The sequence below is a fragment of the Rhea americana genome, unplaced genomic scaffold (assembly GCF_003343005.1).
Source record: "Rhea americana isolate MKP2758 unplaced genomic scaffold, rheAme1 scaffold_101, whole genome shotgun sequence".
Lineage (NCBI taxonomy): Eukaryota > Metazoa > Chordata > Aves > Rheiformes > Rheidae > Rhea > Rhea americana.
In genome coordinates this window covers 1,213,706-1,239,311 of record NW_028185051.1, presented here as the reverse complement: position 1 = coordinate 1,239,311, position 25,606 = coordinate 1,213,706, and the positions used below count along the sequence as shown (strand labels likewise).

Here is a 25,606-nt window from a genome sequence, read left to right as displayed (position 1 = left end):
TTTTTTTTTTTTGTTTTTTTTTGGTATCCTAACTTTTTTTAGAAGGATTCAATGGGACAGATAATCTGAACATTTCAAAGTAGTCTTCTGGATAATAATGTAACTCTTGGAGACTAGCAGCCCCATCTGCAATACTAAAAGATGGCAGCCAATTTTCACTAATGTCTACAAAGCAAACAAAATAAAATGCACAAGAAAGCAATAAACAATCACAGTCATTTCTATGTAACACCCATATAGCATCTTCTACCTGAAGACTGCAGAATGGCCAGCCGGTAATAGGCAAGTGCTCTGCTCTCTCAATCCCACCTTCAACCAGTTTTGACTTCTGGCTTCACGCAGTGCATCACCACAACATAGCAATCCATGTGGAGGTCACACAAAATGACTACATTTCTCCCTTGGGGCCCAGAACAGTAATGAAAAGCTTCAACGATGCAATATCGGCAGCCAAGCTAGATGTAAATGGTTATATGTTGATTTGCAGCAAGCTGAAAGGGGATTTGTGTGACTGAAGAGCATTGGTGTGAGGCTGGAGAGGGCCCAGAGGGATTGCCCATGGCATTTGAAGGGCAGTTAGGCATAGGTGAGGAGTGACATCTTTAACTCACTCTGACAAAGCTGTATATTACCCWTTAGTGTGGTTAGAAGCTATATGTAACAACTGGATTAAAATATGAACAAAATCTTCAAGTTAAGTTGTGGTGTCTGTCTCCGAGCATGTGAGAGACCTGCTGAACTCAGCTGGCTCATGGCATGCTTCTCCAGCCAAGCTCAGCACTTATCTGTGGCAAGCCTACCTCAGAGCCCCCGCACTTTGAAAAATGAAGACAAAGCAAAAGGTAATGCCCAAAAAACAAAACAAATAAATATCCAGTGTTCTTTGGCCCGAATATGAACCACTGCTCTGAGTATGTGATTGACACACGAGAGAGTTTGTTCAGTGCATTGGTGTCAAAACAGAATTGCTGTTCCCTTGTCGCTCTCCAGTTGCACAAAGGCGAAGGGCTTGGCGGCTGAGCAAGGCAGCATGCAGCAGTCCCAATACAAGAATAAAGGCTCAGATCATCATTCTCTTCAAGTCAAGCTTTCAAATGCCGGTTTGCCTCTCAGCAGTAAACCGACACTGAGAGCGGGGCGACCCAGTTTCTAGTGAGGCAGCGCAGCACCGCACTCCCTCCTCGCAGCTGAGCCCCTCAGGAGACCATGAAAAAGGCAACAGATACAGGTTGTCCCACAGGAATGTGGGGCACCTGGGACCCCGCAGTGGTCCGGGATATCCCCACGCAGCCTGCAACCTGCACTGGAGTGACATGGACACATGGTTAGCTCAGACGGCGTGCTCTTCGTGGTTTGTAGGAGCTGCAGAAGTGGGGTTGCTTCCTAGGGACTCTGCTTGTGTATGGACAGAGAAACACCAGCAAAAGGTTTTTAAGCTGCTCCAGCTAGAGGCTGTGGAGAAAAGGAGGGGCAGGATGGGGAAGAAGCCTGGCCTGAGGGCCGCMATCCTCCACAGCCATCCTTGGGGCCATCTGCCAATGCCACAGACCAGGCCCTCTGGAGGTTGCTTCATTTTAAACTCCTGAGCCAATGAACAGCTTCATTTCTCAAACAAGGCTTGTAAAGTGATCTCTCTTCTTAACAACCTTGATTTGAAATCTCTTAAAAGAGTCACAGAACTGCCACCTGGGCCCACTGGCTGATTGCCAGGTGGTCTGGAGAGAGGCAATCTCAGCCCAGACCTGTCTTCAGTTTACCTGCACCACTCAGCAAAACCGCATCCCAGTGGCAAGGGTTGCAGGCTCCTCCTTCTGCACAACACCATCATCCCTCTCGAGTCRAATTGCCAAAGGAACAGTGTGAGGATAAACCACCCTCCTACCCGCACCTCTGCTCACCCTCCCTTCAGCTGACCTGTATCTTGCTTCTTAGATGTTTAGCACAAAAAAAAAAAAAAAAAAAAAAAAAAAGTGGACTTTGAAAAGCAAGTCCCTATTTTTTTCAAGTTTTAACTTGAAACATAGATTGCTTTATCAGCACTACTGCAGCCATGCAAGACTTGAGAAGTTAGGGAAAAAACAGATTTAAAGCAATTTAATGTTCAATTTGAGGATGGATACTTATGGGCAAAATAAATAAAACAGCTGTGAGTTGTTTAAACAAAAGGAGAAAAACTAGCACTGAACATCAAGAGTTACACCAGTAAAAGATTAGTATTCAATGTACAACTGATAYGGTGAAAGATACGGCAAAAATGCAGTTAGCTCAGAAATCCATACCAGCGTGTATGAAACAGTTTGGTACATGATCATGTGGTATAATGGCTTTATCATGAGACCCTGTAGCGTCACACTATAACTGAATGCTGAAGCCATGCTGATAAAAGGAGGGTATTCCAAGCTGGTGATGATAATGTACAGCAACTGTATTTTCCATATGCTGTGTGTAATTAAATGAACTCATTCTAGAAATACATTGCAAAAGTAAAAGAACAGTACTGGGGTAGCACTTTCCTGTTCTCTAACCTGTAAAAGCTTGAACTTTCACTACGATGAGTCTGAAGGCCTGGTGCTAGATTAATGCTAAATAATAATATTGAAAATGTTTATAATCTGACATGGAAGAAACATCATTTTCTCAATGAATTTTTACCTACAGACTGTCCGAAAGCACTGAGTTTATAATATTGCAATAAATACAAGGGAAAGTGTTTGGCAGAGACCACTCACTTGGTCACTCAAATCCCAAGCAAAGAAATAAATGAGTAATAGGGTTCTATAATTCATTATGTATTTATRGCTTTTGCATCTGTGGGAAGCAAGGATAGAGAAAAGTAGAGGAACTGATGCAAATCAAAATGTATTTGTTCAAGCAGAACATCTTGCTGGCTGTTCAGCTGGCTGCTGAACATCAGAGGCTGAGTTGCACAGTAGTAGGACCTAGTAGTGTCATCCTGGTTATAGTTCAGGGTCAATCAGCTTCATCATTATAAACTTAGAGAGCAGTAATTGTGCTAAGAAAGAAAGTAGTTGAACCCTAAAGGATTAAAGCAGAGAATGCATTTTCTTATTTTTCTACTGACTACAAAGTTGTATAGATTTGTCAAGGAGGAGGAAAGAGAATTAATTTCTGTGAATTTTTTTGTTTGTTTTTGTTTACAGCACAAAATCACCTTGATTGTAAAATAGGCATTTTGCTATGGRCTAATACCCAGTGGGCATTTGCTTATATTAAAATGGTGAAACCCTAAGATTTAAGCAGTTACCCATATGCATGAGAAGACCTTGAGTTCACTCAAATCAAGAGAGAKCTTCCTGTGGCTTTCAGTAAAGTCTAACTTTATTGTCATAAGGGCTTGGTATATTTGCATAGTTACTGCACTGAGACTTTTTTCCATCCAGACCATCAGATATTGCATTAAAGCCATCTCAGATGCTGTATTTGTTAGCTCTTCAGTGCAGGTTTTATAYTCTATATCCCACTTTCTTCAGTTTAGAGTAGTTGAATGCAAGACTATTTGATGAGGAAAACAAAGGCAGTGCCCAAGCAATGCTTCAAGTCCTGTCTCTCTAAATTTGAACTCTCAAACTGTGTGTGATGTGTTTTTCCTTGGTGCATTTGAATAAGAAACCAAAAAAAGAAATGCTCAGACTGAACTCTGTTAGCCTCATCTGACTTCGGATAAACCCCCAGTTCAAATGCAGGGACAGCCCTAGTGACAAAGCTAGATGTCTTCAGYGGGCAGCAGAGTGGGAGGCAGAGAGCAAGAAGCTCCAGAGACCAAATCTGCCCCAGAGCAAGACCAGATGCAGCAGCAGCATCCTGTGCCCAGGTGCTGCATCCCACACGCTGCACTACACTGGCTCAGCAGTGCTGCATCTGGCTTCAGCAGGTCCGGTGGCACCAGGCTGCTCACACTCCGCTTCGCATGCACATGCTGAGGGCATGCCTTAAGGCTTAAATCAAGGGAAGGTTTGCACACACAAACACACAGTTTCTCCAGGGTTGTTGAGCTTCAGCCTCAGAGTCTCAAAATCTGGGAACTGTGCTCGCCATGCTGGGGCAGTAACATCTCCCCAAAGGAAAGGGAATAGCATCACACAGCCCAGAGCTAGGGGACTCTGCATGGACCAAGGTCAGGCAAGGCAATGGGCTTGCTACATTACAGACAGACAGACCCACTGACATGGCCTGGATGGGAGAGCAACTCTGTCTCACCTCATCCACTGTCTCTTTGCTTCTGCCTTTGAAAAAGTGAGCACAGGTTCACCTAGACTACAACTGCACAACTCAGTAACAGCTTAGACTTGTTTTGCAGGCATCCTGCATGGATGTGAACAATTACAGAGAAGGCACATCAACAGAGAGTCAAGCACTGCATCTAATATTGGTAAGGCGCTTAATAATAACAGCCTTGCTTTCCTRGAAGAGAAGATTAAACATGTTCAAAATACAGTATTTTTTCCAAATGATAGTATTTCTTCCCTCCTACATCATATCTACCTTAATCATCTGACTCCCACATAACTGGCTCGACTTCAATGACAGTCTCCTCTACTTGTTTAAAAGTCATTTTATTCCCACTGCCATCAAAAAGGCATGATTTTCAAGTGAAGTTATTAAGTTTCCAATACAAGGAATGRTGTGTGGGTGCTATTGAAGCAGACTCTCAGGAAAGAAAAGAGATTCCCTCCCATCTAACAGAGGGTTGGGTATTCCTTCGCTCTCTGGGGCCAGGAGAAGCCTTCGTTTACTATGATCTCCTGCCTGTCTCCCAAAAAATGGTGTCTGTGTTGCAGTGTCAGCCCAGTGACCTAAATCTCATTCCCTCRGGAAGAAACCCCTTTCCTCTAAATGCCCTTCATCCATAGTTCGTGGTGCTGGATGAAGTACAGAAAAATACTCCATTATTTTAACAGAAGCAAACTAGCTTATGTCCAAAGTTTTCTAGCCTAARCATTAAATACAAAATTTGTGCGATGTACACATCCAACTTTTTCAGGAAGGCTCTGTAAACCTCCCTGGCCCATTCCAGGGAGGCCCATTACCTCCCTGGAAGATGTCCAAACCACAGTCCGAGTGAACCTGAGCTGTTACAGCTACCAGCAACTAGGTCCAACCCTCAAGCCTGATTCCCAGTCAGCAACTAAGCTTCTCAYGGAGGACACAGGTAAATAATTTTGGAAGCATTTCTTAGGTACAGCTGAAATATCTCTTCAATTTTGTCCTATAGCATTTCACCTCAAACTTTGTGTCTGGACTGACAGCATCATTGACTTTAATCAATATTACCTACTTTTAAGTAGTTTTATAGCTCCATGTGTAACTACAGATTTTGTCAAATGACGCAAATTTACTAATATGGTTGTAACACTGGTCTAAWCTGAGAATTCAGAAATTAATCTCARACTAAATCTGTGTTTTGTGAGAGTTTCAACCTCTTTTCCACACAGCTCTCACAGCAGCCACCAAATCACTGCAGGTCTTCATTTACTGAATSCCACCTCCCTGAAGTGTCTCTTCATAAGCCATCCCATTTACAAATATCTTTTGGATGTGTTTAGTCCCTCTGAAGTCAGCAGAGCTRGTGGATGCAAGGAGGTTCAAGGTGTTAAGATAAGAAAAGTTTGTGAAAACTMTATTTACACAATACCTACACTACTAATGAATGAAATGTTCCAGTTAGTGTTTAGTCGTAAAGCATTGCTGTTGTTTCTAAACCTGTCAGAGCTTCTCAATCAAATTACAGCCCTCTTTCAGCTAAAGATTACACTTGAGGGTGTGTCAGTTTGACGTACTGTCATCTGCCATTCTCTGGCAAAGAGAGAAAAGAATAGACAAAAGGAAAAACAAAGAAGGTTTTCTTGTCTCCTGCTCTCCTCCCTCAGGGCAGATCTTCCCATAGAGCCCAGATTTACATCTAGCTCAGGTACACTCAGTTATYTGGCACCCGAGTTGATCACCTCAAAACGCTGAAAGGTGCGGCTGGTAGCAGAAAATGTTATCAACACCAGGAGCAGGGTAGCTCATGACACTGATGACGGATGTACATTTTGCCTGAACAAGTGAAACTTGCTCTGTTCTTGCAGCTCATCTTGACGTGCACAGTTCAGAACTTCTCTGGCTGTTGTTATTCATGTTTTAAGTTGCATTCTGGTGCTGATGACCTGCAGACCCACCCTGAAAGTTGCCTCCCTCCATGTCCTCATATAGCACTGAGTTTAAGACTAACATTGCCTGGAATCAAAATGACATTCTTGAGTTCCCAGTGACATTTGGCAATGAACAATAGCTAAAAATGTAAAAACTCAGGAAAATACATATTGTGAAGCTGTACTAACCTACAGGGTAGAAGGGGTCTGCCTGTTCTTATGCCAGGCACATCTGTACAGCCTCGGTTTTTCACCACACAATTTTTGCTCAGCCTGACTGCTGGCTGCRGTGTGCCTGCAGGGCAGCCCTTCAGGGTAGTGCAGCACAGCAGTGGGTTAGCMGCAGTCTTTGGAGATTTTATCCCTGCTAGAGCATCAAAGCATGATGCAAAACAAAGAATCAGTCCTCAGTCCCATCTACTTAGATGGTCATGGCCCCTGACGGTCTGKCCTGAGGTCCCCCCATGCCACTCATGGGGGACCCAGCTGACCCTCTTCTTCCTTACACTTGCCACAATAGGGAGAGAAAACGGAAAATCAACCCTGCCCTTTCCTCTTGTCCCCTGCAGCTCATGTATCCTGTAAAAGAGAGTTATTTGCTCTTGACTGCTCAAGTTGCTATTCTCTCCCTCAGATTTCCCAGTTCTGTTTCCTCTTCCTCAGGCCTTTCCTGACTACCCCAACAAAAGGACTCCTTTTGTAATTGATGCTTTCTCATTCCTCTCTGCACAGGGAGCTCCTTCTTGTCCCAATCTCAGGCAGATTCCTGTTGCTCCAGCATCTAAAGACTTTATGCTACACAAATGAAAGGTATCAGAAGTTGTCCTTTCCTTCCATGCATCAGGAGAACTATGTGTCAGATGTGATGGTTGTTTTGGTTCTTTTTTTTTTCCTGTGATATATGCTATTCTGTGTTTGTCTTAAAAAGACAAGGTCAAAAATGCCTGTCTTGCATTTCAAGTGAATTTCTGAGTTGTAGGAGTACACTTAGTTGTAACTGGAGTTTATTTCTCAGTCTTTTGCCTCTAAAACCAGAGGAGTTCAATTTTGACCTTCCTTACTCTGAGATGGAAACAGTTGACAGTTATGCTGGTCTCAGGCATTGAGTAACTTGAAAATAAACATAACTTCTTGTTCTTTTTATAGAAATCAAATGACAGGTAACAAGTGTTCCTGGTAGCACTTCAGTATTCTGTATGAACTGGACTGATGATAGGTTTTATGCTGAGCTAAATATTCTTGCATAGCCTTAACAGGAGATGAAGAAGGAAAATACAGGCTAAAGCCCTCCAAAGTCAGGTCACTGTCTGTTGGGATGGTACAGAATCATCTCATCAACTGAAGAGGACCAAAACAGTTATTTGCAGATATAACAAGATCCTGATGTCAGTGAGCATGACTGAGCTGACTGACACTGGCCTAGGGTAGAAATACCTTCAGCAAAATGTGTCTTTGGCAACAGAGTTCCCACCTCTCCTTAGGCTGTGGTCTCTGAGCTGTAATTTTCATCCCTTTGTTCCCCACACCAGGAAAACAGGTGTCCTGAAAGGTCAATGTAGGCAAACTGGGAGAAGCAGGGACYTTGAGACCAGCACAGAGTTACAAACCTCCTCTCAGGAAAGAAGAGACAAGGTGTTTAACAGAAATGTGCCATGCATTAGATGGTTTCTTCRTGGCACCTTCTGCTGCCTGTAGAGCAAGCACAACATGAAAGAGACACCTGGTCTCAGAGGTGTCCATGTAATTATGCTCACTCACCACACACAGTGTGCAAGGCCCAGGCAAACTGACTGGCTGCTACTCAGAGCTCATAGGACAGAGCGTGCCATTAGAAGGCTCAAGGGCATTTTAAAGGAGACTGAGGTATTCCTTTTCRTCATAAGCTTCGGGCTGGTAGTTGCCTCAGAAATATGCATCTGTATATAGGCTTTGCAGTGGCTCTCCTAGCCCCTTCTACATTTATCTGAAGGAGGGGAGAAGGAGTTGTGCTATTGGTCTGTTCACATCTCTAGCTTTGRATTAATTTCAGTGAGATGACCCTTTCATTTAAAAAACAGCAAYAATTGCCTTCACCTCTCCTATGGAAACAACCAGCTGGAAATRGAAGAGTTGAGAGCTTGTCTAGGCTCTTTGATGACAGCAGAATTAGCTGCAGGAAGTTTATAACCTATTCCTATATGATGACCAAGTTTTAACAGTGACCAGTTTGATTGCCCTTTCACTGCAGGTTCCTTTTTTAGATGCCATGTTTATGTTCGTTTACTGTGGGCTTGTATTCCCACCAGAAGGCTCTGAGGCAAGCAGAGAATGAGGCTCTGGGCACTCCTGGGGCAGCTGCTGCTTCAGTGGTTCTCTCTGGCTTGACAAACTTARGGCAGCAGTTTAAAACTGGCCAACTATAGTTGTTACTGCTCCCTGCTAGTCTACTCTCTGATAGATATTGTCACAGTTGGTGCTGTTTTAATGGGTATCATTACTTCTGCACTCTGCAGTTTCCCAGGGTCTTCCCCAAAACCCCGGCTTGGATGGTACAGGCATAGAGTTAGTAAATGGCTACATCAGAAGATGTGACAAGATGGTGCAATCCACAGCACTTACCTATAATTTAGACACCTCTTTGAATGCACTGTGGATGTGTCTACGCTGTCTTTGTGCCAGCATCCCCTCTCTGAATCAAGAAATGCTGGTGCTCTAACTCAGCACAACATGCACCAACCACAGTCACATTCCAGTAGGCTTAGTGGATAAAAAAAAAAGTATTGTTTTGTCAGCAGGAAATGAGATGCAAGGAATCATTTATCCCTGACTGTCTTCCGCTCCTTGTTCAAACAAAGTACGCAGTCAAAAGTGGCATGGACCCACATCTTCTAATGATCGGATAGAGCAGTGGTGCAAAACACCACTGAGATCTTTCAGTGCTTTTCCAGCCTTGGGACTGTTGCTCTATCAGTAACCCCACACACACATATCCCGTGAATCGTTCTCTGCTGTCAGCCTACAGCCCCAAGGCAGTAGTCACTCAAAATCGGAGTGTAAGATTGCTTCTCTCATCTCATTTCTTCCCCAAGAGCATTTACTCCAGACATATCAGGACTCATGGAAGATCCTTTCTGGCTGACCCATGTTGCCTGGCAGTTCCCTCAGACAGCGGAAAACCTCCACTGACAGAAGGAAACTGCGTTAGTGCTCTTTCGCACCGCTGAAGCAGTACAAAACAGCATTAACATGGTGAAGGTTCTAGTTCATTAACTTTTAAAATTAGCTTACCCAGAGAGATGGAAGCAATTGTGAGAAAATAAGATTAAAGCTTCTTGCAAATCCAAACTGTCMTCCTCTAAAGCATCATACCTCATCAGTTATACTTGTAGCTATCTCTCTTAAATATGATAGTGTAAAAAAACTGCAAAGTAAATTTTCCTCTGCAGCTGCCATCTTAATCTCCAGCTTTCTCCTGTTAGCAGTGGAGCTGCGAGCTACAGCATTATTTAGGAGTTCTGCAATGTCAGGGCTCTGATTATGTTCCTTCAAGATGTCTATTCACGGCACTTTAGTTCAAGGTGCAACAATACCCGAAGCAGCAGCAGGCCAACCTTCCTGCCTCGAGTGTGGCATTACACGTAGCAGAAGGCTGTTGTGGTACTGTTGCGAGGTATCCCAGGAGCTCATGAAACTGAACTACCACCTTTCAGATACAACTAAATCAGGTCATGGCATCCGCCTTACCTTGGGCTGATTTGCTTTGCATGTGTTCTTTTGCTGTCACTCCACATACATTACCACATTTGGATTCAGAAATTGGAGGAATTCTCCAAAAGTAAGGACACTGAAGCACTGCCCCATTCCCAGAGAGACCTGCTCCCTTCCAGATTTAGATCCACTCCTTTCCAAAAGCCAAAAAAATGTAGCAGCAAGATGCTTTTGACTTCGGTGAGTCTTGGATTGGGGCTTTACATATTTATTGGCTTTGGACACATCAGTTGGCTGCTTGAAGGACTGAGGTCACCAGTTAGCCCAGAAGGGACACACTATATAGCTCATATAGTTCATATGGGGACCACATCACATTCCTCCTTGCTATTACCAGTCAGGAACGTGAACAAGATATTAACCAGCTTCTGCTTCCCTCACCCACACATCRCCGCACAAACAACCTGGCCAGGCTCACAAAGCGATTTTGTTAGATGAAAGCCTTCTTACTTAACCAAACTTTGAGGAATGCTCCCTGAAATACTGGACTTGGAGCCTGTATTCAATCATGGGAGCAGCATGTGATTAGCTGTGCTTTAATCCCTGTACTGGCATCCGAGAGGATGACAGCTTTTTTACATTAGTATGCCTGGTGAAATCAGAGCAAACCCTTGCTCTGTGATTAATAATGTGTTAAGCCACAGTTCCAAATTATTTCAACTTGTCAATGATTATGGGAACATTTAGAAGACTGATGGCCGGACGGTACACTGCCAAAGGGCTGAAAGAGCTGTCATTTGTTACAGGGTTTCCTTGAAGCCGMAATTTGTAATACTACCCTGGTAAACTATGCAGAAAAAGAGTTAYGAGTTTTGCTACAGCATTTTCCTAGATTAGAAGGCATGGGAAGCTTTCTACATTATCAATGTTTTCGTGTGCAGGGAGCAAGAGTGGGGAGAAGAAGATAGTATCTTTAAACTTTTCCAAAAATGTAAAATCCAAATATTTCTATGCTGTGATGGTGCAAGGGAGTTTTGCTCACTGTGTTGGTTGATTTAATCTCATCGTACCACACTTCAGTATTTTGTGATTATTTGTTGTTCGGTTTCACCATATGCTTATAATAGCCTGATCTATCCATCATTTCCCACTTATTTTCTTGTAACAATGTCTTAACTGTCCCAGTGCCTCTCTGAAATCTGTTAATTGTCTTCTCACTGCTGACAGTTAAATTCTCTTCTCCTCYCCTCATATGACAGAAGTAATTTTCATTTGATGATGTTCAACCTGTTTCATTAAGCATTTGAAGGGACTGAGGATTTCCAAGGCTCACACACCAAAGATCTGTTATTCTGGGTAGCTGAGAACTTCAAAATCACTGATCTCTGCATATCTGTGTGTGTGTGTGCGACAGCAGCATGCTATCACGGCATCCGCAGGAAAGATTTCCATTTTTCTGAGAGTAAAAATTTTAAAATCATGATTAAAACAGGGAGAGAGTTCCACTGCGCAGACAAGAGGCTGAGGAAACAYAGTTATCACCCCAGAAAAGTGCATTCACATTTTATGACTTGGTCCATCTAATCAGCCTTCTGTTCCCAAAACAGTCTCTCTGGGTTTGTCATCCATACTATACTCTGCTTAAAAAAAAAGGACAGAAATGGTATTAAGAATGATTCTGAACTCTGCTGAAACCCTGGTAACCAGAAGAAGTTTGCCTTGTGTTGAAATCATAGAATCACAGAATCAGTAAGGTTGGAAGGGACCTCCGGAGATCATCTAGTCCAACCCCCCTGCTCAAGCAGGGTCACCTAGAGAACGCTAGACAGGGTTGCATCCAGGCAGGCCTTGAATATCTCCAGAGAAGGAGACTCCACAACCTCTTTGGGCAACCTGTGCCAGTGCTCTGCCACTCTCACAGGGAAGAAATTCCTCCTCATATTCAGGTGGAACTTCCTGAATATAACAGGATCTGAAAAAAATCTCTTTCAAAATTTAAGCTCTCCATGAAAACTGCATCATTGCTTTAGACCATAAAGACCTCCTGGTTCCCATCAAAGGACAGCAATGTCCYCAAAATGGCTGTCAAAATGTGTGTATCCTCACTATAGTAACATTTCTCTGCTACATATCTTCTGTAAGGCTTTAGGGCAAGTCACCTTTCTCTACCTYAGTTTCCCCATAGGTAAGACAAAAACAGCAGTACTTCCCTTCCTTTTAGACTTTTGGATAAAAGGTCATGAGAAATAAGAGCTAAACATTATTACTACTATCCTTTCCGAGCTTCAGTAATTCCTTCCCCACTGGGATTCTGGATTCTGATGCAAACCAATTGGCATAATACATTATTTGCTTGTATTACTGTATTTGCTTTGACCTCCATTTCCAGTAAAATCAGAATAAAATGTAATTTAAAAATTGATAGGAAACACATGAAGCAAGTAATCCAACGCTGCACCAAATGAATAGCAGCTAATACTCTCTGTGCATAGGGCAGAGCATGTGCTAGTTCTGCAGTTGCTTCTATAGCAATATGTAACACAGGGGTTTGGGCTTTTTAGGGTGGGGGATTGCATTTCACTTCCAGTGCTCACATGCACGCTGGGAATAAGTGATCACAGTTTTTTTTCTTCTCACCTTTCTCTTTAAAAATGTGATTAAACAAAAGAAAAGTCTTCACTGTCAGAGAGAATTCTACCAAGGCTGATCACAGATTAGGTGGCCAGGAGGCGGAGGGGAAGGAGCAAGGTTGGCACTATTGATCTGTCACCTGTCCCTGCAGCATCTCCCAGGCTTTATTAGGTAATGAAGAGCCTTGGCTGGAGTTTTTGCTTCTTCCAGCTCTCTGGTTTCAAAAGGCTCTGCTTGGAGTAAGTAAGAAAGGGAGGTAGTTGCTGCGTATTTTGTTTGTCAGCCACAAAAATGTTTTCAAGGGGAGAGAGAGGGTCTTGCCACTTGGCATAAAGCTGGTTAGATCCCTCATTCTTCCAATGACTTCTTGAACCCCCCCCAAACACATCTCCCCTTCATTATCCTGCCTTGCCTCAGGATCCTGCATTTTCCTCCCAGCCTGTGTGATTTACKCTGTTTGAGGGGAGTGCTGCTGGCTTTAAAGCCATCCCGGTACTCCCCTGTTACCCAGGCCCAGTTCACTGCAAGCATGAAGTAAAGAAGGGGGCATTAACGTTTCAAAGCCAGTGTGCCCAGTTTTAGCTTTCTTCCCCATCCGGGAGGTTAAGGACGCCAGCAGAACGCAGCAGGAGCCAGGGGATGCTGCCTCACAAACAGGCAAGATGTTCCCTGGCATCTGTGAAACTGTTTGGGATTTAACAAGGATCCCATGGAGGTGCAAAACTGTGGAGATCTGAGTCAGGCCCACAGTCAGAAATAATGTGAGCTGCTGTTGACTTGAAACTGGAATCTGGCTTTGTGCTTTCCATTTGCTATGGYACGCATTTTTTTTAAACCTCATCTTAAATACCCATATGAGGCAGATCTCTTTACCCAGCAGCAGCTAGGTATAATTTGTCTCCCTTTTAGCTCTGAAGCTCAGAGTCTGTTCGGCTTTATTCTCTGAGAGGCAGGATATCATCAGAGCGAAGGACGTCCAGTTTTAGCCAAGTGCTCATTGTCCAAACCATRTATCAGTGAAGTGCTCCAAATGAGCAGTGGTCTGGCAGCTGTAAGAGAAGCTGCAAGAAAGAGACTGTATAATTGTTGGGCTCGTTATGAGGAGGAATATAGTCCGCAGCTGGTGCACAGAAAGGCTTCGTGTCTATACGGGAGTCAGAAGAAAATCAAGCAAGGCACTAAACACTAGTCCCCCCCAGAGTTCAGCAAGATGTCGCCTTCAAATATTATGTTCCTGCCACAAACACATACCGTCCTGGTGGCTACTCATCTACCTGCCTGTCTAGTCAATTCAGAAGTAACTTTTGCAATCATATCTTCAAACTGTTTTCAAGGTGTTGCCTGCTTTTCTTATTTAAAGGTATACATACTTTGAAATCTTTGTAAGCTATCTCTCCTGGTAGAAGAGTGCCACCTCATGACTGGTATAGAGGAATGAAACAACCTACAGAAGTAAAGCTGAAAGCACTCAAATGCCCAGGGCCAGGGAAGACAGGAACAGCTCATGCCCGCTTTGCCAACCAAGCCTTCATCCAGTGTCACGACACCATGAGCCACACGCTCCTTTGCCRTGCAAGTGCTTTGTAATCATAATGACAGGAGAAAAGCTCAGCGTCTTTGCTGAACACCAAGCCCATCCTCTATATTAAACGTAAATTCATTCCTCAGTAGAAGCCTAGCCAAAAATATGCAGACCTTTGCACAAAGTGCTGCTTGCTTCAAAAGGCCGGTCCTTTTGCTTCAGGACTCCTCTGCAGTATCTTAGGTACCTCTACTCTGGTAACCACGCTATTTAGAGTATGAGCACGATCCTCTCCTCACTTGCTCAAGGCACTTGCTCCATACCTATCCACCTCTTCCTCAGCTCATCGTTTTTCCCATACTAATAAAACTTTAATTTTTCTCCCAGCTGAGATAATGTATTATTAAAACTAAGGAGAATTTCTCTGCTCTGTCACCAATATAAAACATTTGCARTAAAACCAGACAGAGCACATTCTCATGGATTAATTTATCTGTGCTCCTCTTAGAAACAGTTGGTTTAAATATTTACAACAGATGAACAAGGAATGGAACAAAATACATTTTTGCTGKTTTTTTTCCTCTTTAAATGAACTCAGTCACTGAGAAAAGGGCTACATTGAAAAGTCCAGAGCTTGAAGTCTGTTATTCATACTTTTTCCCCACAACAGAAACATCAGCAGAGCAGTACTGAAGCTTTTCTAAAATCCCAACTCTAGTGCTGCCGTTCTCCTTTTTAGACTCATTGCTAGACACTAGGTACTAATTAAAGATCAGAATCAGCTCCTTCCTTGCCACCTCAAATGAAAACAAAATCAATTAAAGCCAGATATATTATTTTTTCTAAAATGGTCATTGGTCTACCAGCAGGTATATTAATAGCACGTATTATCACAAAGGATGTCAAACAGCCAAAATATGAATACAAATTTTGACATAACTTGAATATTAACTAGTGATTCAAAAGAGAAATATTTTACATCTCATTCCCTAAGGCAGCCAGTTTTTGCTCAATCCTGCATTTCAAAATATGCTGCTAAAGTTGACAGATAGCCAACATTATTAACCTGAAAGCATCAAATTATCTTAAGTCTTATCCTATGAACTGAAAAAAATCAAAAAAACACTTGCTATAATTCAGTAGGAGGATTTTCACAGCACAGATGATTTGCTTTGCATAACTGCTAGAAGGCCTGCAAAAGTTCATCAAGAATTTGAGTTACATTAAGGCTAGGACTGGCTGATTCATTTGTTATGATAAAGATAAAAAAGCTAAAACAATAAACCTAATTTAAATTTTAACCAAAGATCATTTTTATGACAGAGGAATTTTTAAACTTATTATGTTTAGCAGCTTCCCTTAAAGAATATTTTTTAAAGAGTGGACCTGACACTAAATAATAGCTCAAACAAATATGTAGTTGCTTAATCTCTCTTCCAGCCTTTAAATGAAAGGGAATAGTGTCCACAGTATAAAGCCATCATTTAAAATCCTAACAAAATTAACCTAGATATTGCTCTTCTAGCTCAAGCAGATAAGCTAGCTCTAGGCAATCTRCAGGGTGGGCGTCCTTCAGATGGGACCTCAGCATTGAGCCCCTTACGCTCTTAAGCTGAAAACTGAAACCAAGGACATGTTTCAACATCTTTGAGTAAAATTTTCACGCTTGTCAAGGGCCGTACTGCCAACCTAGTATGACCCAGTCACAGAGACAGAGCCTGTGCAGGGGTACAGGCAGRTCCACATGTAAGCCACCAATGAGAAGGAAGCAGAAGCTGCCAGCCGCACCCTGCGCAGGGACAGTGCAGGGACATGGCTTCAAGGAGCTGAGCTCCACGCAAAGCCACTGGCGAGGGGGATCTTTGCTTGCTTAGGGAACCAGCAAACGGCTGCAATTTTTTTAGCCATCACTGCAGAACAGGAGCAATGCAAGTCTCACACAGCCCCATTCCCACCTGCATTTTGTAGGCTGACATCTGGTAATACTTGGCCTTCTCAAAAGGAAGACAAGACCATTTCAGTGATTCTGCCAGGGTTTAGAGCTTTCTTCCAAAAATCGCTGAGYACCTTTAATTCTACATAAGTCCTCTTGGGACTCTTTAGGATGAAATATAAATAGAACACATCATCTCTGGAACAAAGATATTTTAAAAAAAATGATTTCTCCAAGTTCTCTCTTCTAAAAGCAAATACCACCTACCCACAGCTAGCTTTTTTTTCCAATCCGCCTAAAAAGATGCACAGTTATAAAACTGCCCAGCCAAGCCCACTGACAAAATTTGCTGCTTGCCAAAAATCCAAGTGATTTGGGATGGCACGTCATTTCTTCATTTTATCCTGGATTTCCAAACATCACGTCTCATCAACATCTGCCAGGCAGAAGCAAGTGCTTTATCTCACCCTTTCTCTCCTCTCCTCCTCCAATTTCACAACAGCTAAACCAGGCTTCAGCTATGCCATAACCACAAACCTTGAACCAACCACCAGAATACTTGGTGGGTGATTCACAGATCTTTGTTGTCAAAAAGCTAGTGATCTATACTTATTTCTTAAATTTTACAGCATGCTAAGCTGCCTGTTCTGTTTGTCTTTAATCCTCCTCTTTTGTCTTTAATCCCAGGCTCATAAACATTCCCATTCCCACAGTAAAATGTGATGTGTTTATAAAAAGTGCAAATGTTGAATGTTTTGTTCTCTTCTTAAACATTGTATTTTGCAATGCTAGCTTGAACATTCTGGAGAGGAAAACAGTTCCTATACAAATTGCACATAAAAGCTGGAGTTTTCAAAAAGAACCAGGGGGTTATCAAACTGTGAAATTTTGAAGTGCTGGAGGATTCGTTTGTCCTTTCTTCACTCCCTATCCGGGATTCCTATCTGTCCCATTCCCACCTTCTGCCTCCTCATCAAGGAGTGGAGAGAGAGAAACCAGCTGCTGAGGTGCTGATCTCATTTAGCCCTTGGGTTTGTGGAGAGCTGAGAAGAACAGGGCCTTTTGTCCTGCTTTTTTCCCCAAGATGAGTAACACAGCAGCTCAGGCAGCTCCTTCTTCACCCTTCTTTTATCCAAAACTAGTTTTTCCTATAACCTTCCACGCTTTCATGAAAGGTAAGAAACAGAGCTGCTGGGGGAGGAACTCCCTTGAGCTTCTCTCAACCTGAGACTGTGAGGCAGGTGGCCAGGGCAGCAAACCCAGCCACAATCTGGCACTGCAGCACACCGGAGCACAGCCAGGAGACCCACGTTCTCCCTTCTCCTGTTGGGCTTATATTTTTTCCCCCTGTAGCTGTGAATCTRCTGACTAGGCAGAGACCATAAAAGGGACCAAACACCAAGTGCTTTCCAATGCAGATGTAACCAAACTGGAATATGCGTGTGAACTATTTAGTTTTTGAGAATTTCTGGTATGAGAATTAAAGGTCTTGCTTATGGCTGTGGAAAAGAAACAGGAAGCAAGCAGGAGCTCAGGCAAAGGCTGTGATTTCTGCTGGCCGGTCATCCTCTCTACTACGGTAGCAACCCAGCAGGAGAGCTAGGTAGATGCAAACCCCTAAACAGCACTACTAGCCTCTGCACATTCCCAGGTGACTTCCCGCCGTACCCCTGCCACCCAGGATCCTCTGCTCCGCGCCATACCCCAATGAGACAAGTTGCACTGCTTAAGGAAAACTCCTGCCAAGAGCCCTCCGGAGCGAGGCGGCAGCGGGCGGCTCAGCTGGAAGCGCCTTCCGCTGCCTGCTCCCTGCCGCTGCTGAGGGATCTGCAAAGCCTGCCCCGCACCGGAGCTACTGCGGCTTCTTGTAAGCAAAGCTTCCAGGCTCTGACAGCAGAAATAAAACACTTGCTTGGTGCTGTTTCAGCATCTGAAGCACCACCGAATCTATAAATGTATCTCAACAGTCAAACGCGGAGCAGGGTACAAAATCCCAGTACTTCATGTTCCAGCTCCGCAGAGTTGAGTCTCCTGTTTCCAAGGACTCCGAGTACCAAATCTGGGATGTGCTTCTTTCTCTGGTCAGACTCTGTGTTATCTGATACATTAAATTTCACAGATTTAGTTGACAGAAAAATGCAATCATCACCCACTTGAAAAGCACAGCTGAAAAAAAATAATTAAAATTCATACACATCAGGCTGCTTGGTTTTCTGGGCATGGCCTGAATGTAAGGCTAAATGAAGGTTAAATATTGGCTAAAGAGTAATTGTACTGTCTCTTTTGAGAAGCTGCCTATTGAAAACGTATCCGGTTTTGTTCACTAAAAGTGGCAGCACATTCAAGATTGAATCAGATGAGCTTTTCTGCCTTCTGCGTGTATCATTTCTGGGACTACCGTACATRCAGATAGAGTGCAAGAAAGTAGACACAAAATACTCTGTGAGGCATGTTTATTCCCTGATAGGAATTAACCAAATAAATTAAAATTTTCTGATGGAGTATTTTTCCATTGGAAAGTACCACTATACTGACAACGAAATCTCCCTCGGGGAGAAAAAATGTGCATTTTTAGTATTCTGTTTTTAAAAAGACTAAAAATAGTTGTCTTTTTCCACTTTAAGTGCTGTTTTATAGAATACATTGAGTCTGAAAAAGTCAAAATGAAAACAGGATGCTTTGACTGAGCCAAGTTAGAATTTGTTTAGAATTTAATTTAATGGCAATTCCAATTTTTATACTTGCTATTTCTTTTCATCTGSTTTAGAAAGAAATCCAATTCTGAAATGCCACAAAGCCCTGCTGAGTTGAAATTATGGCTTCTCATCAACTTATTTTCCCATGTATGTCCACCTCTTGTGCAAAGGCGACCTAATAATATATGCCATCCCCCATCAGACATGATTTTACTACCGTCCTCAGCAATAAGGCCAGTCTCCGTGGCTGACTCCACGGTGACTTGCACTTTCTGCTGTGGAGCTTGTCCCAAGCAGGGTCTCAGCTGTGAGGTTAAGACAGCAGCTACCACTGAGACGTCAGGTCAGAATTCACAGAAGAAGTTAGATCAAAGGTACAAAATTTCAAATAGAGTGATCAGATCCTCAGTCTGATTAAATGCAAAACATGAAAATGGAAATACCAAATTACTCAAATGACTTACAAGCAAAAAATTTTAAATCCCCTTGTTTTAACACTAAAAAAAGCAAAAGGAAAAGACAAAATCAACTAAAGTTAATTCCTTTCAATTTTTACTTTATTTATGGCCTAGTGGGTAAGTATTAGGGGAACGTTATACGCTAAAACCAGGCATTCCTGTAGGAGAACACTGTGTCCGTCCTTCCCTCCCTCTTCCACGGCCGCACAGGCTCCTCTCTCAGGTCCCCGCACTAGGGCCGGCGGCAGCCGTGCTGCCACGTAGCCAAGGCATGGAGAAGACACGCAAACTATTCATATCTCGCAGCATGAGGGTTTTGTGCACAGATCCCCAGGCGTGCTGGAACGAAGACACGTTGACATGCTCTCAGGCACCTGTCCAGCTCAGACTGCTTTCAAGAGCTTTAGACTTTGCTCAAAATGAGATATGCATCCAATTTCAAGGTGTCTTTTCTGAACCGGGTTGTCAGAACCCCTGGGAACTTCTCATTGCTGACTCTGAACAAAAGGCTATATGCTTTATTTTTTTTTTACTAGGAGAAAATATTAAAAAGATAGGAAAGGATTTCTTGCCAGATGCACACACACACATAAAGGAGGGGAAGATATCTTATCAGAGCATCCTAGCTGCAATATTTTTCAAGAAAGAAAACTGGTGCTTCTGGATCTACAAAAAATGGGAGATTTGGGGARCAGTATAACTTTTTTTTACTTGATAAAAGAACAAATTAACTAATACAGAATGTTTCTAGCAATAACTTGGTGGCAATATGGAAATTTTATTCTAAATCTCTGCCTTTTTTTCTTCTTTGAGGCAATCATTTTCACACCAGGGAGAATTGTTTAGCACAAATTTGACAGTGAAAGTCTAGATGAGGAAGAGAATATACTGCAAGCAAGTCTGCTGCGTTTAAATCCTCTCAGCACGTCCCCTGTGGCACACAAATAAAAGAGACCTAGTAAAGCTAAGCAATTTGCCTACGCCCACACAACATGTCTGTAGGAAGAACCAAGATTAAAATCAGGAGTTCTTGACTCTTTGCCTTTTGCTTGTTTTTAGTAGCACATATCGCTTTCTCATTCTCCTTAACACGTAAGAATAGCAGACTGCCAAATCAAATCCCTTGTGCAGAGTACATTTGCCAATGCACCTGCAGGACCAAAGGGTCCTCTGTGCAGAGACCATCTCTCCACCTTGTAGCCCACTGCTTGGTGAGACATAGCAAACACAAGAGCAATCCTATCCTCAGATACAAACCTAGAAAGTTACTGGAGCTTTTGTGAGCTCCGTACTGGTATTTAAGAGATTAGGTGCACGTTCATCTAACCACCTCAATGTTAGTGTTATTAGCACAGTGGTTAAGTAGAATCTCCCCTCTCCATCTTCTCACGCATGCCGCAGCCAAATGCTCGTGCTAATACTACGGACTAGCACCCTCCCTTTGCTCACAACTGCTACAGCAACACAATTTCATCATAAGCGCTGACATGGAGGCTGTAGGAATTAATCACGGGGTAGGAATTAATCACACTGGATGGGGAATTTCATACATTTTCCCTTCTGTTTTCAAAAGGTCGTTAAGACACAAACCAAACTTTTGACAAAGTAGACTGAAATCTCTACAGCGATTCCCCACAAAGGACATTAGAAAGAAATACAGGGTGAAAGTCCTGGAACTGGAGAAGCACCCATGGGAGCCTCAGCTGCTGGGCAGAGACCCCAGACCAAGTTCTCTACTCCTGTAAGTGAGCAAAACTCCCCTTGTCCCGGAAGCGGGGACACAATTATTTTCTGTGGACCCTTCAGTCCTGCACCACTAAGTCCTGACTCCATGATAAACCATGAGGCAAACTTCCTATGCTGCAGCTGAAATCATGGTGTTCYTATGGGGTATCTGGTTCAGTTTTGTACACCAGAAAGTCTGTCTCATTCTAGCCATGGCCAGAAGAATATCCCCATTAAATGAACCCTCTAAACCTATCTGATACTGTGACTACCAGCCAGAAAGATATAGCAAGGGAGTGGCTATAATGTTTGCCCGTCATCCCRTTCATAGTTGTGTGCCATTGCTCATACTGTTTATAATCATGTGCCTGGCAAGTACTTTTTTTTTATCAAAGGAGTGAAATTTGAAAAGAAAAAAGTTCTATTGTAATAAAGACTATCCCAGGTAAAATAAAAGCTGGCTGAGGCTGTCCCTATGTGCAATCTGACCCCATGTGTCAGGTGTGTTCCTCTATACATAACCCTATGTCCCTATGTGCAGGCTGACCCAGAGCTGAAAGTCACTATATTTTAACCCAGGCACCTATTTGGTTCCATGATCCTGGAGTACCCTTTTTCTCTTAACTTCTTTATAGCGCCTTATTTCTGATGGCTCCCATCATAAATTGAAGTAACATACAGTAAAAGTATATGTAAGTTACCATGAAATCTTAAATTAAGTGCACTGTAAGGAAATGCATCGAGTCACTGTGGGTCACCGCACTAAACCCTTGCAGCGCTATAAGCCGGTGCTGAGCATRAGCCTAAATAGCAGTAGACAGCAAGAACAAACTGCAACCAGAGAAGAACTTTTCACCAGGAATGAGTCTGGAGGTGGCATCAACTTCGTTATGAACTCTAATCAGTCAAAGCAGGGTTGTAACCTTGCCGCCGTCATCAGCAACAGCTCAAGTGAATTATTTTGTCATTTCTGCAGACTGCAATGTGTGAACATGAAGCCTGAGAGAACCTTTCCTTCCAGCTGCAGGAAAACCGCTGATGCGGTGTGATGCTGCGCCTGCGGATTGAGCGCTGGCCAGCTCACGCCTCTGGTCGCTCTCTCAGTTTCTCAGAGTTTCAGAACCTGCGGTGCTATGTATTGAGAGGAAAGCTTGGCCAGCGAACTTGGGAGACTTGATTTTGGCACCCTGCGGGTTTCCTGCCTGGCCCTGTCAAGGCAAGCAGGTTACATCCGCGCTGCTGGCACACGTGGGTCTGGGCTTGCCCACGGAGCCGCTTCACCATGCTGGAAACCTCCAGGGCCACCTCAGCCCCTGCCCAAAGCTCTCCCAAGGGGGACAGTCAACCACATTAGGAGCCAAAGCRTGGTCCCAAGCAAACTGGACATTACATCACAGCTGTGACCAAGCCCTGTCCATGTCCCCACCACACCACAGATACCTTGTGGCAAGGGCGATGCCTTGGCTTCAGCATGGGCAGAAAGCACATGAACCGTGAAGCACACCAGCCTGTTAAGGCTCAACAGCCTTAACGTCCGCTCTCAGACCACTCTTCACCTGCCAGCATTGCTTGAGCCTCTGTGCACTTCAGCTCCTCACCTGCTGAATGGGAATGATAAGAAATGTAGAGGACTGATTAAAGTTTTAAAAGACACTGGTTGCGTGGTAGCAGGACTACCCAAAGACAATAAATAACTGCTGATTTCAGATACATGAAACTATCCTGAATGCTTCAAGAGAAAAGAAAAAAACAAAAACTAGTCTCTTCTTTCCCCCGCTACCATAATTTACTTCACCTTCCCCAGTATCACAAGAACTAAAATCCAGCTTGCGGCTCTCTCTGCACAGCTGTGACTCTGGAGCAGGGGCTGAAGGAGCGATACCAACAGTATCCACGACGGTGTGTTTCCTTCAGGAAGAGGGGGCAGCTTTTACGACTCTGGTTACAGCCTGCAGAGCTCTAACTGAACATGAAACATAATAGAAAACCCACAATGAAGTAATAAGGCAAGTAATTCTATTTCGTTGGCTTGCCTCGCAATCAGCTTCTGAGGCAACACTCAGCCGTGATTCTGCAGCCTGTGTAAATATAAACCAAACAGACCAGGACACTGCCATTAGCTTTAYGCTAAGACCTAACGGGCAGCTACAGCATGCACAAAGGCTCATCACCACTCATTAAAAATGCTTGGAGGATAAAAGAGTGAAACAGAAGTTACGGGAAATTATCAGAGGCCTCCTCAGCTCGGGGTATATTTAAAATACAGCGTGCCGCGAGGGGGACAGGTGCAGGCTAAAGCCCACTGCAGCGCAACCTAATCCTGCCCCTGCTTTTCTCCCGTGCCAGGGAGCAGAGACAGATGGCGCGGGGAGCTGCGGAGCTGCCTTGCCGTGATCTCCGCCGAGGGGCAGCTGCAGTCCTCCCTCCGTCGCCACCAGCCGCGCTGAATTCACTCCGCTCCGCCTCCTCCGCAGCCACGGCGATCGAGCAGGACCTCAAAACCAAGCCTCGAGGTTTTTATTTGACCGCGGCGCTCTTTCTGAAGTAGCCGAGTCATTGCTGTTATACTTTTAATTAACTTAAAATGAATTATTTGGGGCTCCTAATATTCCTGCTGATTTAAAAAGAAATCCAATTAATGTTCAGCTAAGTAGCTCYGAAGGCTCCCCAGCTCTCATCTACCCGGAAGGGATCCAATTAAAATAAGACGCCAGTCAAAATGGCAAACCACAATCATTTTTAAAGCCATTGTGTAATAGATACGTGACTGCACATAAACCACACAATTATGGAATAAATCGTGCAACACTTGTAAACCTGAAGCCTAAAACTCACTCACTCGAAGTACAGCCTCACCCCTCGGCCAAAGGTGCATTTAGACCTTACAGCGAGTAATAAAAGTCATGTTTCCCTTTACAGAGGAAAGTACAACCATGAAGTGTATAAAATGCACATAATTTAGGCCGCCCTGGACAGGCAGGGTGTTCTGCGGGAAAGCCCAGGAGCTCTGCTGGCCCTGGAGCGCAGAGATCCCCGAGCCAACGCAGACGCGAGCTGGCAGATCCATGCGACACAGAGCTGCRCAAACATGGCCCTTCTGCTTCCAGATCCAAGAAGAGTCACTGGCAACCGCTTCAAGGGTCCCTGCAACTGGGGTACCTTCTAAGCTGCAATCCTGGTGACCCACTGAAAAATTTTTCCTCTGTTAGCTATCACAAACCTCTAGGGAGCATTATTAATCCTCTCGTGCACTCTCATGCACACCCATCCCTAGATGGGTCTTTCGTTTAATTTCAATTTACTTGCTTCAAATATCCTAAATTTTCCATTCTAGTTCTGAAAGGATACTATCTATCTAAAATAAGCAGGTATTAATAAATCACTGTTGAGTGGGAACCTAAATTAAAAGCTGGGCCAGGCCAACATTTCAGGTTATGTTCTTTTAAATGAGCTCCAACTCAAACACAATTTARTCGATCTTGATTTCTGCAGAAAATTATCCCCCTCCTTGCCACCTGTCAAATGAACTTTTCCTAACTAAAGCAACAGGAACACTGAGAACTTAGTCTCGAGCATAGTAAGGTAATACTGTTTCAGAGGGAATTCAATATTTTTTAGCTTAATCTTAYTGCCTTTGCCTTCTGTCTGTTCCCTGGTGTATGATTCGTGCAACTAACCCACACTCAGCAATTGCCCAGGCTAAGCRAAAGCTTGTGTGAAACCTTTCCCGTGTTTGAGCTCACCCTTGAGCCTGTGGTGCCCAGATGGACTTTGCTGCCCTGCGGGCTGGAGCCTTCTTTTAGCTAAGCTAATCTGWGGTTTGGGCTGGTGGCCAATGCACAAACATTAGTGAAACTCCCAGGACACGTTGAATAGTGTGGGGTGTTGACTTCAGATGGCTGGGACTCACTTCCTTGGTACCTTCTTCTACAGCTCTGCTGAACCTCACTCTGGGAACTGCTATAGRGAAAAAAACTTAAGACACTATACCTTAAGAGCCATTCCATGTTCAAAGAGTAATCCAGCATGTCCTCTGGGTGAAGAAATGCCCAGCCATAGTGGGGAGCTGCGACTTGGAGAACCTCTCCCATCTCAAACAGGCAACTCAGGAAAGCACTATAATGAAAGATTAATGCTGTCATGGAAGAGGGAAACCCAGCAGACCAAAGAAAAGGTCAGGAGTAGTGGATGGAAGAGGCAAAATGGGTTTACATGGAGAGGATGTAATGGTTTTCCTTTTATTATTTTCACATTGTTAGCTAGGTGTTATTAAGCAAAGCTCAGCCAACTAGTATATGTCAAGTACTTAATAAATAATGATATATAACCCCTGACAAATCTGCCACACGTCAGTTATTTAGGAGTTAGTCATAACCAATAAAAAAGCCTTTAATTTTGGGAACACAAATGGCAACCCATAGCAATGCACATTGTCTCTCTGCAGCTGCTGGCATCATGTGAAGTCACAGTTTCAGGAAGTGAAAATAATGATAGTTTAACATCTCTGATCTTTTCTTTTTTTTCCTCTCTGACCAGGGATGTGCAAATTGTTTCAGATACTTCTGTCCTCCTTTTCTCAGGCCTTCTCTCCAAGCTCAGATATCTTGTTTCTTACAGGTGAAAATTGCTACTTTTTGGTACTCTACCTTTGCTTATACCGTTATATTTAGGAAGACATTTGCCAGCTGGTAGCATCCCATGGTACCGCAGAACTTCTCCAGCRTTTCCGTCCACTTACATCAGCAAGGGACTGCAGCACCCTTGGCACTGTGGCGTGGTGGCTGGGAAAGCAATCTGTCCTC

The 25,606-nt window shown here is 43.6% G+C and overlaps 1 protein-coding gene across 2 annotated transcripts in view; it reads left to right on the top strand.

Annotated features, from left to right (window-relative positions):
• Positions 1-25,606, top strand: part of KCNJ6 (potassium inwardly rectifying channel subfamily J member 6) — a 162,973-nt gene that overhangs the window by 134,628 nt on the left and 2,739 nt on the right. The window lies entirely within an intron of this gene.